This window comes from Spermophilus citellus (assembly GCF_964194105.1).
Source record: "Spermophilus citellus genome assembly, chromosome: 8".
NCBI lineage: Eukaryota > Metazoa > Chordata > Mammalia > Rodentia > Sciuridae > Spermophilus > Spermophilus citellus.
The window spans coordinates 103568462-103581494 of record NC_138189.1 but is presented as its reverse complement, the minus strand read 5'-3'; positions in this window follow the sequence as shown (position 1 = coordinate 103581494).

Here is a 13033-nt window from a genome sequence, read left to right as displayed (position 1 = left end):
TCATAAGTTCATAAGACTGGGTAAGAATGGGAAGAAAAACTACTAGTTTAGGGTTCTCCGTGGAAGAGATGATACCTCAGGTTTTCAGTTGAGATTCTAAAGTGCTGTGCTTTAAGAAACAGATTGTACTGAAAATAAATTAGAACTTTGCAGGAACTGAATCATACTTGTCCCAAATTGGACTGTAAAGACCTTAATCTAGCTACCAAACAGAATTTTTAAAAATCCTCTATCAAGGGGCTGGGGATGTGGCTCAAGTGGTAGTGCGCTCGCCTGGCATGCGTGCGGCCCGGGTTCGATCCTCAGCACCGCATACCAACAAAGATGTTGTGTCCGCCGAGAACTAAAAAATAAATATTAAAAATTCTCTCTCACTCTCTCTGCTCTCTCACTCTCTCTTTTAAAAAAAAAAATCCTCTATCAAGGAAAGTAATGTTATCCAGAGTCTCAAAATACCTCTACAATATTCTATATGCAATGTCCAGCACATGTAAGTCACCAGTACATGAAAAGATAAGACCAGTGAAAAAGAAGTTATAGAAACAGAACTCATAAGGATTATGAGGTAATAATTATTCTAAAAAATATTTATTATTTAAAGTAACTATGATTAACATATTCAGGAACTTTTTAAAGTTAGGAATAATTGTAGAGACTGGAAACACAAAGAACCAAATGGAAATTCTATAACTGAAATACTTAGTAAAAATCAGTGGATAGATTTAATAGCCAATTATATAAAGCTAAAGACAAATTAGGGAATTCAAAGAAAGTTCAGAAGAAAATATGCGGATAGATTTATAGAGAAACAAAAGGGATAGAAAATTTGGGAGAAAAAGTAAAAGAGAAACATGGGATAGTGTAAAAAAGGTCTATTATAGGTGGAATTAAAGATTCAGAAGGAGAGGAGAGAGAACATGGAACAAACAACACACAAAAAAAGTTCAACATGGGCTGGGGATGTGGCTCAAGCGGTAGCGCTCGCCTGGCATGCTTGCGGCCCGGGTTCTATCCTCAGCACCACATACCAACAAAGATGTTGTGTCCGCCGAGAACTAAAAAATATATATTTAAAAAAAATTCTCTCTCTTTCTCTCTCTCTCTCTCTCTCTCTCTCTCTCTCTCTCTCTCTCTCTCTCTCTCCCCTCTCTCACTCTCTCTTAAAAAAAAAAAAAGTTGAACACTATAAATCCTAAGCAAGGAAAAGGCAAAATCATACCTAGTCATGTTGTAGCAAACCTGGTGCAAGTTTTAAACGTTTAGAAGAAAAATATAAATTACTTTCTCGAATGATAGAAAGGTATAAATCAAATGGTGTGCTCTCCAAAGTACTGAAAGAAAACAACCTAGAATTCCTCCTTAAAAATAATTAACTTTAAGAAATTAAGACAAAATATATTATTAAATAAAGACCTCATCACCAGCATACCTGCCCCAGAGGAAAGAGCAGCCTTTTAGAAGAGGAAAAAATGAACTCAGAAGTTCTGAGATTTTGGAAGGAATTAAAAGCAATAAAAAGGAAAAATATGTGGTTAAGCCTGAATATTAACTGTACAAAACAATGCTAAATTTGTGTTAAAACACAGATTTAAAACAATAAAACAAATTCAAATGAGAGGGCAAATAAAATGGTCCAAAGCATTTACATTGTTCAGGAAGTAGTAAAAGTAGTAATATACACTAAACTTCTTTTAGAAACCAAGGTCTAAATTCTAGAGTAATTGGAAAATATTAAAAGAAATATAACTAATTAAAAAGATGGAATAAAAAATACTTGATCAATCCCACAGAAAGTAGAGAAAAGAGGCTGTAGACCAGATGGAACAATACAAAACACAGTATGGCAGCTTTTAAGGCTCATATACCAGCAATTACATTAAATGTAAATTATCCCAATTAAAAGACAAAGGTTGTCACATTAGATTCATAAGGATTTATAAAGATATAAAGATTAAGAGATGATAAATACTAGCATACAGAAAGAGAAAAGACGAAAAAGGCATATCTTGCAAAAACTAACAGAAAGATGGTGTGGCTATGGTAACACCCAAGTTGATTTTAGAAAAGAACTAAATACAAAATATAAAACATTCATGTTTAAGAGTATTAATGGGAAACATGAAACATTCAAGTTAAGATAATTTTAAAAGACTTATTTTTAAAAGGACTAATTAAAAGTATGTGTGTACGGTATAATAGAATTATAAGGAATAGTTCTGTAGGGTTAACAGCTGGGGATCACTTTTAGGCCCAAAGAGGTAATAGGAAGGAGAATTTACCAGGATCTGGAAAGAGAATTTTGGAGAGTTCATTCTGAGAGACCCGATGACCTTTTTCAAAGTACACATCCAGTTACAAGGTAACCTCTAATGGGGGAAACCAGGGGAAATAAATATTCATATTCTTCTCCACCATGCAGTTTCCTCTCATCAGATACAAAGTCATCACAGAGTGATGTCAATTTGATTATGCTGTTAACCAAAACCAAAAACATTAGCCACCTTAGAACTAGCCCCATGGTTTGGGATATGAGAAGTAACAAAAACCATCAGTTTCATAGAACCTGCTTTTTAGCTGGTCATGCAGCCTAGATTAATTTTAGCTGCTTTCTTCTACCACATAATGGAACTCTTTTACTAGGTGAGGTAATTGAACCATACATTTTTGTAAGATCTGAGTCTTTTTTTTAAGACCTAAGTCTTAGTGGGGTTATTACAAGATTTTTTTTTTTTTTTTGGTGTGTGTGTGTGTGTGTGTTTAACTTTTTGCCAGTATAGTTCTAAGAGGCATCTTGGTTAACACCCTACATTCCATGTTGTATCATCCTAAAAGCAAAGGGGACAAAAAAACACCATGTCCCTGAATGTCCCTTTCTGTTCCCAAAAAGCTCTCCAAGTTAAGGGAACAATGAGAGCAAGTTTGGGCTGGAAAGTCCAGATACATATTATCTTAAAGGACAGTGGCTTTCTCTTATGCACACTGGGAACCAGGACAAGTTAGTATTATCTGTAGAAAGCTACTTTCTTGCATGTATTGCTCATTCTGCTGGTCGCCATTGGACAAAACACCATGAAGGAGGGGAGTGTTTTGCAGGTGCTGTCAGTCTATCACCACTGAATTCTTCTTGGAGCACTCTGACCTCTTGTTAGCTTTCCAGTAAACCATGTCTCCCATGCTATTGCTGGGCGCTTTCTTTGTCCTGTCTGCAAACCATCTCACAACCCTGGCACAACTGGGCTATGGACAAGACTACTTCTTATTCCATTGTGTAGCAGCAGTTCTGTTTCCCCTTGTTAAATGGGATCCCTCACACCTTCCAAAAGAACAATCCCTTTATATCTTTTAGTTTACTGTCATAGTTAAACCAGTAAGCAGCGTCTCTTTCTTGTTCACTGAAACCGTATTTCTTGTGAAGCATTTCTCTCTTGTAAACTTGTACATTAGGACCTCCCAAAACAATAAAGTTTCCTTCAAAACCACTAAAGTTTTGGGGACCAAAAAATTCTAAAGTGGGCTATTAGGTATAAGAGAACAACCAACAAAAAAGCATAAATATACACCAAAAGGGGCTGGGGATGTGGCTCAAGCGGTAGCGCGCTTGCCTGGCATGCGTGTGGCCTGGGTTTGATCCTCAGCACCACATACAAACAAAGATGTTGTGTCTGCCGAAAATTAAAAAATAATAATAATAAATATTAAAAATTCTCTCTCTCTCTCTCTCTCTCTCTCTCTCTCTCTCTCTCTCTCCCCTCTCTCTTTAAAAAAAAAATATACACCAAAAGATACATAAAATAGGGTCCTTAGCAGCATGCCTCATAATAGCCAAAACATCAACAGAAAGTGGATAAATAAATTGTGGTAGGACTGGGGATATAGTTAGTGGTACAGCTGTGGGATCAATTCCCAGTATAATAAATAAATAGTGATACAGTTATAAGACATTTATATAGTATTAAATAGTAGTGAAAATGAATGAACAACTGTCACAGGTAATGACATGGATAAATCTAACAAACATCATATTAAAGGAAGCCAGACACAAAAAGAACACATTATGTATAATTTATAAGAGTTAACTATTGGTAAACCTAATCTTTGTTGTTAGAATTCAGAATAGTGACTATCTTTGGGAAGAAAGTATAATTAATGAAGGGCAGAGTAATTTAATTATTGATTTAGTTGTGGGTTACATAGTTATCTTCTTTGTGAAAAGTCATTGTTCATAAATATTAAATTTTTGTAGTATTCTATATGTATGCTATGCTTCCATTAAGTTATTTAAGACTATGGCCATATCACCCTGAAAGCACCTGATCTCAGTAAGAAAAATTCATATAGGGACTGAGGATGTAGCTCACTGACATAGCTCATGTTTGCATGTACAAGGCCCTGGGTTCAATTCCTAGCACTGTAAAAAAAAAAAATCTCATAATTGTATCCACCATGCGGCCTGCGCAATGGTTTCATTAATGAGGTTCTAGGCATAAAGTTAGCTAGATGAGATCGAAATAAAACACACAGACTCAGTTACCTTATTTATATTGCCAGGTCCTAGACGGCTCCCCTCTCTGGTTCCCTCCTCTAACCGCCCAGCAGGGCAGCAAGGATTACTCAGGGCTAGCAGGAGAGAGAGAGAGTTTGAACACGCCTGGGAGTAGCCTTTTATTGGGGAACAAGAGATTCAGGGGAGAATTCCATCCAATGAAGGTTGAGGGGGGACCACACTCCAAGGTCAGGGTCAGTGATTGGGCCCCCAGGGTCAGTGGTCAGGCACACCCCCACACGGATGGGCTCTCTCATCAGGAAAGGGCCGGGAAAGCTTCGACACAGCCAGAGCGCCTCAGACCCTTAACGGGAGCCACCCAATCACGTGTCAGAAATGGCTTCCCACAATTGTACTCTTTTGTGTGGTGTATAATTTCTCTAGCTACTTTTGGGATGTTTATCTTTGTTTTATCAGCTTGACCTAATGTGCATAGGTATGATTTCCTTTGTAATTTTCCTCCTTGTGATTGCTGAGCTTTATGAATCTGTAATGTTATGCTTTTTATCCAATTTGGAAAATATTCACCAGTATTTTGTAAAAAAAAAAAATAGACTATATATAGAGAGACTATTTTGTATCCACTCTTAACATATGTTTTGAGGAAGATGGCACCAGATATTGATTGCCAGTTTTAGGCATGTATTCATTGTATTGGTTAGCCTTCCAAATCTGTGGTCTCCCAGCTGATCCCATAAATTGAACCAAATTTCTAATTTGTTTTCTTCATGTTTCTGTCCAGCTCATCAACTCATAAGCCACTGACAATGAACCAGTTTATAACCTTACCTCAGGACATATTTTCTAAAGTTCTTCCTAGTAGAATAATTTCCCCTTACTGGTATGTTTTAGGTCTACCAATGGAATTGGAGTATAGTAGAGCCTACTCATATGCATCTCTTGGCAGCTTACTGCAGATCCTTTTATGAGCCAATAAGACCTATAATTTTTTATCTTCCATAAAATAGGTCAGAGGGAACTCTTTATGAGGCCAATTTATGTGGGTTGAAGAAGTGTTGAAGGAGTAGGGCAGTGACTGTGAGAGTTTGACTTACTTGCTCATTCAGTTTACTTGGTCATGGTCCCAGTTTTGTATAGAGTGGACGGTTGCTGTGATTATAAGTTGTATGATTTGGTAGATCACATAATACCAGTTCATATGTCTATTTTCTGTCTACAGGGGGCTTTCACATGCCATTTGATGGGGTGAGTCAGAGGGTGGCTACAGGGGAGGAGTATGGAGTGCTGGAAGTACTTGTCATCTAGTTGAGGTCTTCAGGTCCTGTGAGGTGTATGGGTGGAGTCCAAAAGCCAGTTAGCAAGATCTGTGGCCAGCTATTGAGCCTCTATTCCTTTTCCCTGCGCCTTCCTATCCCCAGACTATACAGTCACAAAGTTTCTCTTTATTCTTGGTGGGGCAAAACAGCATTCTTGGGCAGAATCAAGCAAGGTTATCAAAGCCAGGAACTCACTTTCCCTGATGCAAAAACTGGTGGGCCATGGGGGCCATTCTTGGCCCTGAACTGGCTTTGTGGGAGGTGATGTAGATAAAATGAAATTGTTCTTCAGTGAATCTATTTTTGGATTTTTTTTCCCTCTCTATCTGGAAACTCTTAGCTGGTCTCCTGGGCTTTCAGTGGTTGTTATTAAAATTGGTGATTTTATGGTGGTTTGAGAGCTGGGACCTCCTATTCCACCATCCTGCTGATGTTAGGTAGGGTGCTTTTAGTCTGAATAGCAGTATTTCACACAAATGCTACTCTCCAGGGGCTGGAGTTGTGGCTCAGCCTACATGTGCAAGGCCCTGGATTCGATCCTCAGCACCACATAAGATTAAAATATATAAATAAAGGGATTGTGTCCAACTACAACTAAAAAATAAATTAAAAAATGCTACTCTCCATGAGTGTACTTGCTCAAAGGCAAAATATAAACAAAAAGTTAAATAAGGCAACATCTAATTGTATTCTATGCACAATAATATCACAAAGCATTAGTCAGATTCCTGGTTTTTAAACATTTAGTTCATTTGCATTTGTAGTAAGCTACTTTAATAAACTTCTGAGGTACATAAGAATCTGTGCTATTATTATTTTGTCATTCAGTAATTATTAGTGATTACATGCAAATTATAAGCACAGAATTTGTAAGGCAAAAATAAACTTTTTTTAATTGATTGTTCAAAACATTACAGAGCTCATGATATATCATCTTTCATACATTAGACTCAATTGGGTTTTGAACTCCCATTTTTACCCCAAATAAAGATTGCAGAATCACAACTGTTACATACTCACATTATTACATAATGGCATATTAGTGACTGTTGTATTCTGCTACCTTTCCTATCCCCTACTATCCCCCCTCCCCTCCCCTCCCATCTTCCCTCTCTATCTCCTCCGCTGTTGTTCAATTCTCTCCCCTTTTCCCCCCCTCCCCCTTGCCCCTCATAACCTCTTATAATTTTGTGTATCATTGAAGGTCTCCTACCATTTCCATATGCTTTCCCTTCTCTCTCCCTTTCTCTCCCCCCATTCGTCTTTGTTTACTGTTAGTCTTTTCCTCATGCTCTTCCTTCCTGTTCTGTTCTTATTTGCTCTCTTTATATCAAAGAAGACATTTGGCATTTGTTTTTTAGGGCTTGGCTAGCTTCACTTAGCACAATCTGCTCTAATGCCATCCATTTCCCTGCAAATTCTATGATTTTGTCATTTCTTAGTGCTGCATAATACTCCATTGTGTATAGATGCCACATTTTTTTTTATCCATTCATCTATTGAAGGGCATCTAGGTTGGTTCCACAGTCTAGCTATTGTGAATTGTGTCGCTATAATCATTGATGTGGCCGTATCCCTATAGTGCGCTCTTTTAAGGTCCTCAGGGAATAGTCCAAGAAGGGCGATAGCTGGGTCAAATGGTGGATCCATTCCCAGCTTTCCCAGGAATCGCCATACTGCTTTCCAAATTGGCCTCACCATTTTGCAGTCCCACCAGCAGTGTACAAGTGTACCCTTTTCTCCACATCCCTGCCAACACTTATTGTTGTTTGACTTCATAATGGCTGCCAATCTTACTGGAATGAGATGGTATCTTAGGGTGGTTTTCATGTGCATTTCTCTGATTGCTAGAGATGGTGAGCATTTTTTCATGTACTTGTTGATTGATTGTATGTCCTCATCTGAGAAGTGTCTGTTTAGGTCCTTGGCCCATTTGTTGATTGGGTTATTTGCTATCTTATTGTTTAATTTTTTGAGTTCTTTGTACATTCTGGATATTAGGGCTCTATCTGAGGTGTGAGGGGTAAAAATTTGTTCCCAGGATGTAGGCTCTCTATTTACCTCTTTTATTGTTTCCCTTGCTGAGAAAAAACTTTTTAGTTTAAGTCTCATTTGTTTATTCTTGTTATTAACTCTTGGGCTATGGGCGTCCTATTAAGGAATTTGGAGCCCGACCCCACTATATATAGATCGGAGCCAACTTTTTCTTCTATCAGACGCAGCGTCTCTGATTTGATATCTAGCTCCTTGATCCATTTTGAGTTAACTTTTGTGGATTGCGAGAGAAAGGGATTCAATTTCATTTTGTTGCATATGGATTTCCAATTTTCCCAGCACCATTTGTTGAAGATGCTATCTTTCCTCCATTGCATGTTTTTAGCCCCTTTATCAAATATAAGATAGTTGTAACTTTGTGGATTAGTCTCTGTGTCTTCTGTTCTGTACCATTGGTCCACCTGCCTGTTTTGGTACCAGTACCATGCTGTTTTTGTTACTATTGCTTTGTAGTACAGTTTGAACTCTGGTATCGCTATACCTCCAGATTCACATTTCCTTCTTAGAATTGCTTTTGCTATTCTGGGTATTTTGTTTTTCCATATGATTTTCATGATTGCTTTATCTATTTCTACAAGAAATGCCATTGGGATTTTGATTGGCATCGCATTAAACCTGTAGAGAACTTTGGGTAATATCGCCATTTTGATGATGTTATTTCTGCCTATCCATGAACAGGGTACATTTTTCCATCTTCTGAGATCTTCTTCTATCTCTCTCTTTAGGGTTCTGTAGTTTTCATTGTATAAATCTTTCACCTCTTTTGTTAGGTTGATTCCCAAGTATCTTATTTTCTTTGAGGATATTGTGAATGGAGTGGTTTTCCTTATTTCCATTTCAGAGGTTTGTTGCTGATATACAGGAATGCCTTTGATTTATGCGTGTTGATTTTATAACCTGCCACTTTGCTGAATTCATTTATTAACTCTAGCAGCTTCTTTGTAGACCCTTTTTGGTCTGTTAAGTATATTATCATGTCATCTGCAAATAGCGATAATTTAATTTCTTCTTTTCCTATTTTTATGCCTTTAATTTCTTTTGTCTGTCTAATTGCTCTGGCTAGTCCTTCGAGAACTAAATTGAATAGAAGTGGTGATAGAGGGCATCCCTGTCTTGTTCCAGATTTTAGAGGGAATGCCTTCAGTTTTTCTCCGTTTAGGATGATGCTAGCCTGAGGTTTAGCATATATAGCTTTTACAATGTTGAGGTAAGTTCCTGTTATCCCTAGTTTTTCTAGTGTTTTGAACATAAAGGGATGCTGTACTTTGTCAAATGCTTTTTCTGCATCTATTGAGATGATCATATGGTTCTTGTCTTTAAGTCTATTGATGTGGTGAATAGCACTTATTGATTTCCGTATATTGAACCAGCCTTGCATCCCAGGGATGAATCCTACTTGATCATGGTGTACAAGTTTTTTGATATGTTTTTGTATTCAATTCGCCAGAATTTTATTGAGAATTTTTGCATCCAAGTTCATTAGAGATATTGGTCTATAGTTTTCTTTCTTTGAAGTGTCTTTGTCTGGTTTTGGGATCAGAGTGATGTTGGCCTCATAGAATGAATTTGGAAGAGCTCCTTCTTTTTCTATTTCTTGAAATAGCTTGAAAAGTATTGGTATTAATTCTTCTTTGAAGGTTTTGTAGAACTCCACTGTATACCCATCCGATCCAGGGCTTTTCTTGGTTGGTAGTCTTCTGATAGCTTCTTCTATTTCTTCCTTTGTTATTGGTCTGTTTAAATTGTGTGTGTCTTCCTTTCTCAATCTGGGCAGATCATATGCCTTAAGAAATTTATCGATATCTTCACTATCTTCTATTTTATTGGAATATAGGGTTTCGAAATACTTTCTAATTATCTTCTGTATTTCTGTAGTATCTGTTGTGATATTGCCTTTTTCATCCCGTATGTTGGTAATTTGAGTTCTCTCTCTTCTTCTCTTCGTTAGCATGGTTAAGGGCCTGTCTATCTTATTTATTTTTTCAAAGAACCAACTTTTAGTTTTATCAATTTTTTCAATGTTTTTTTTTTATTTCAATTTCGTTGATTTCTGCTCTAATTTTAATAATTTCTTGTCTTCTACTACATTTGCTGTTGTTTTGCTCTTCCTTTTCTAGGTTTTTGAGGTGTAGTGTGAGTTCATTTATTTGTTGGTTTTTTTCTTTTTTTGAGGAAAGAACTCCAAGAAATGAATTTTCCTCTTAAAACTGCTTTCATTGTGTCCCATAGATTCTGGTATGTTGTGTCTGTATTATCATTTGTCTCTAAGAATTTTTTCATCTCCTCCTTTATGTCTTCTGTAACCCATTGATCATTCAGTAACATATTGTTCATTTTCCATGTGATGTAGGATTTTTCCTTCCTTCTTTTATCATTGATTTCCAATTTCATTCCGTTGTGATCAGATATGGTGCATGGTATTATCTCCACGCCTTTATACTTACTAAGAGTTGCCTTGTGGCATAATATATGGTCTATCTTTGAGTAGGATCCATGTGCTGCTGAGAAGAACGTGTATCCACTTGATGATGGTTGATATATTCTATATATGTCGGTTAAGTCTAGGTTATTGATTGTGCTGTTGAGTTCTATAGTTTCTTTATTCAGTTTTTGTCTAGAGGATCTGTCTAATGGCGAGAGCGGTGTGTTGAAGTCACCCATAATTATTGTGTTGTGGTCTATTTGACTCTTGAACTTGAGGAGAGTTTGTTTTATGAATGTTGCAGCTCCGTTGTTTGGTGCATACAAATTGATAATTGTTATGTCTTGTTGGTGGATGGTTCCTTTTAACAGTATATAGTGTCCTTCTTCATCCTTCTTGATTAACTTAGGTTTAAAGTTGATTTTATTCGATATGAGTATGGCCACTCCTGCTTGCTTCCGAGGGCCATGTGAGTGGTATGATTTTTCCCAACCTTTTACCTTCAGCCTGTGTATGTCTTTTCCTATCATATGAGTCTCTTGAAGGCAGCATATTGTTGGATTTATTTTTTTGATCCAGGTTACTAGCCTATGTCTCTTGATTGGTGAGTTTAGGCCATTAACATTTAAGGTTACAATTGAGATATGATTTGTACTTCCAGTCATGCTTCTTTATTTATTTATTTTAGTTTGGCTGGTTTTACTTTTGGTTATTTTCCTCCCCCTTTACTGAGATACCTCCTGCTGTTAGTTTTGGGCACTATTTTTCAATTCCTCTTCTTGTAGTATTTTGCTCAAAATGCTTTGCAGTGCTGGTTTTCTTGCTGCGAATTCTTTTAGCTTTTGTTTATCGTGAAAGATTTTAATTTCATTGTCAAATCTGAAGCTTAATTTTGCTGGATACAGTATTCTTGGTTGGAATCCATTATTTTTCAGCGTTTGAAATACATTGTTCCAGGATCTTCTCGCTTTCAAAGTCTGTGATGAGAAATCAGTCGTTAACCTAAGTGGTTTACCCCTGAATGTAATCTGCTTCCTTTATCTCGTAGCTTTTAATATTCTCTCCTTGTTCTGTACGTTGGCTATCTTCATAATTATATGTCTTGGAGTTGGTCTATTATGGTTTGGAATGTTTCGGGTCCTGTAGGCTTCCAGGATTTGGCAATCCATTTCATCTTTCATCTCTGGGAATTTTTCTAGAATTATTTCATTTAATATGCTGTCCATTCCTTTGGTTTGAGTCTCTGTGCCTTCTTCTATCCCGATGACCCTCAAATTTGGTTTTTTTATGACACCCCATATCTCTTGAATAGATTGCTCGTGGGATTTAAGCATCTTTTCTGTGTTGACTATATTCTTTTCAAGTTGATAAACCTTGTCTTCATTATCTGATGTTCTGACTTCTACTTGATCAAGTCTGTTTGTAATATTCTTGTTTGAGTTTTTAATTTGGTTTATATTTTCCTGCAATTCTAGGATTATTGTTTGATTTTTTTTAAGATCTCTATCTCCTGGTAGAGCTCGTTCTTTGCCATTTGAATTTGTTTGTTTAATTCATTTTCAAAATATACTTTTATTGCTTGGACTTGCTGTCTCATGTCTTCCCTAATATTCCTTTCCATTCGAGTTAGGTATGCCTTGAGTTCTTTCCCTATCCCTGCTTCTGATGTTTCTATGTCCTCCTGTAGAATTAAGTTGTCCTGTATTGTTTGTACTCCTTTTTTCCCTTGTTTTCTCATGTTGTCCACGTTACTTTCTAGCTCTATTTGATTGCCGTGTTTCTGCTCTCTTCTATAGATTTGTTTTGGTTCTATATTACTCTGTTGTTTCTTCTTTGTGTTGTTAAACTGTGCCTGCTAACGTGGATTCTGCTGGGAAGGAATTCCAACGGCCGAGCTCCAGTGACGTCACTACTCTGCTATGACGGGCCCCAGGCTCCTTGCTGGGGTGTCCTAATGGGGCTGTGTGACTGGACTGTCTCTGTTTGGTTTCAGCTCCCCGTTGAGGCAGGCGGGCAGTCTCCAGCCGCCCAGTATCTCAGGCAGCGGGCGGGTGATCGGTTGCGGCGGGGGAGTAGACTCTGGCCGCCCAGTCACGCGGGCACCGGGCCGGCTGTCGCCGGTGGGCGGGCGATCTCTAGGCACCCAGTCCAGCGGTCGGTAGTCGGCGGGCGGGCGTTCTCCTACCGCCCAGTTACGCGAGCAGTGGGCTGTCGCCGGCGGGCCTGCGGTTTCCAGCCGCCCAGTCACGAGGGCCTGGCCTCTAGTCCCCTAGTTTCTCCTGCTAGTCTTGGTTTCTCCTGCTAGCCCAGATTTCCCCTGAGTGATGGCTCTCGGCAGTTCAAACTGTACTCTGGACCTGCCGTTTGTTGGGTGTGGAGGGTGTCTATTGGGGACCCCGGCACTCTATTGTTTTGTTTCCGTTGTGGGGGATAGAACTGTACCGCTTCCTTCCCCCTCTGAAATCCCGCACTCAGTCCGGGGGTCAGTGCGGGCTCATCCGGCAGGATTCCACAGAATTGCAGCCACTTTTCTCCCTGCTTGCTAATTAATCACTTCTCTGCGGTGCCCCGCCTTCTGTAGCCGCAGGGAAGGCCGGGCGAATCAGTCAGCCCGGATCCCCGGGGTCGCACAATTGGCTATTGGGATCCCTGGCACTCTATCGTTTTGATTTTTTCTGCTTGCCCCTCCCCCAGTGCTGGCTAGACAGGTTTCGTTTTGGCTGTTGATGGGAGGGG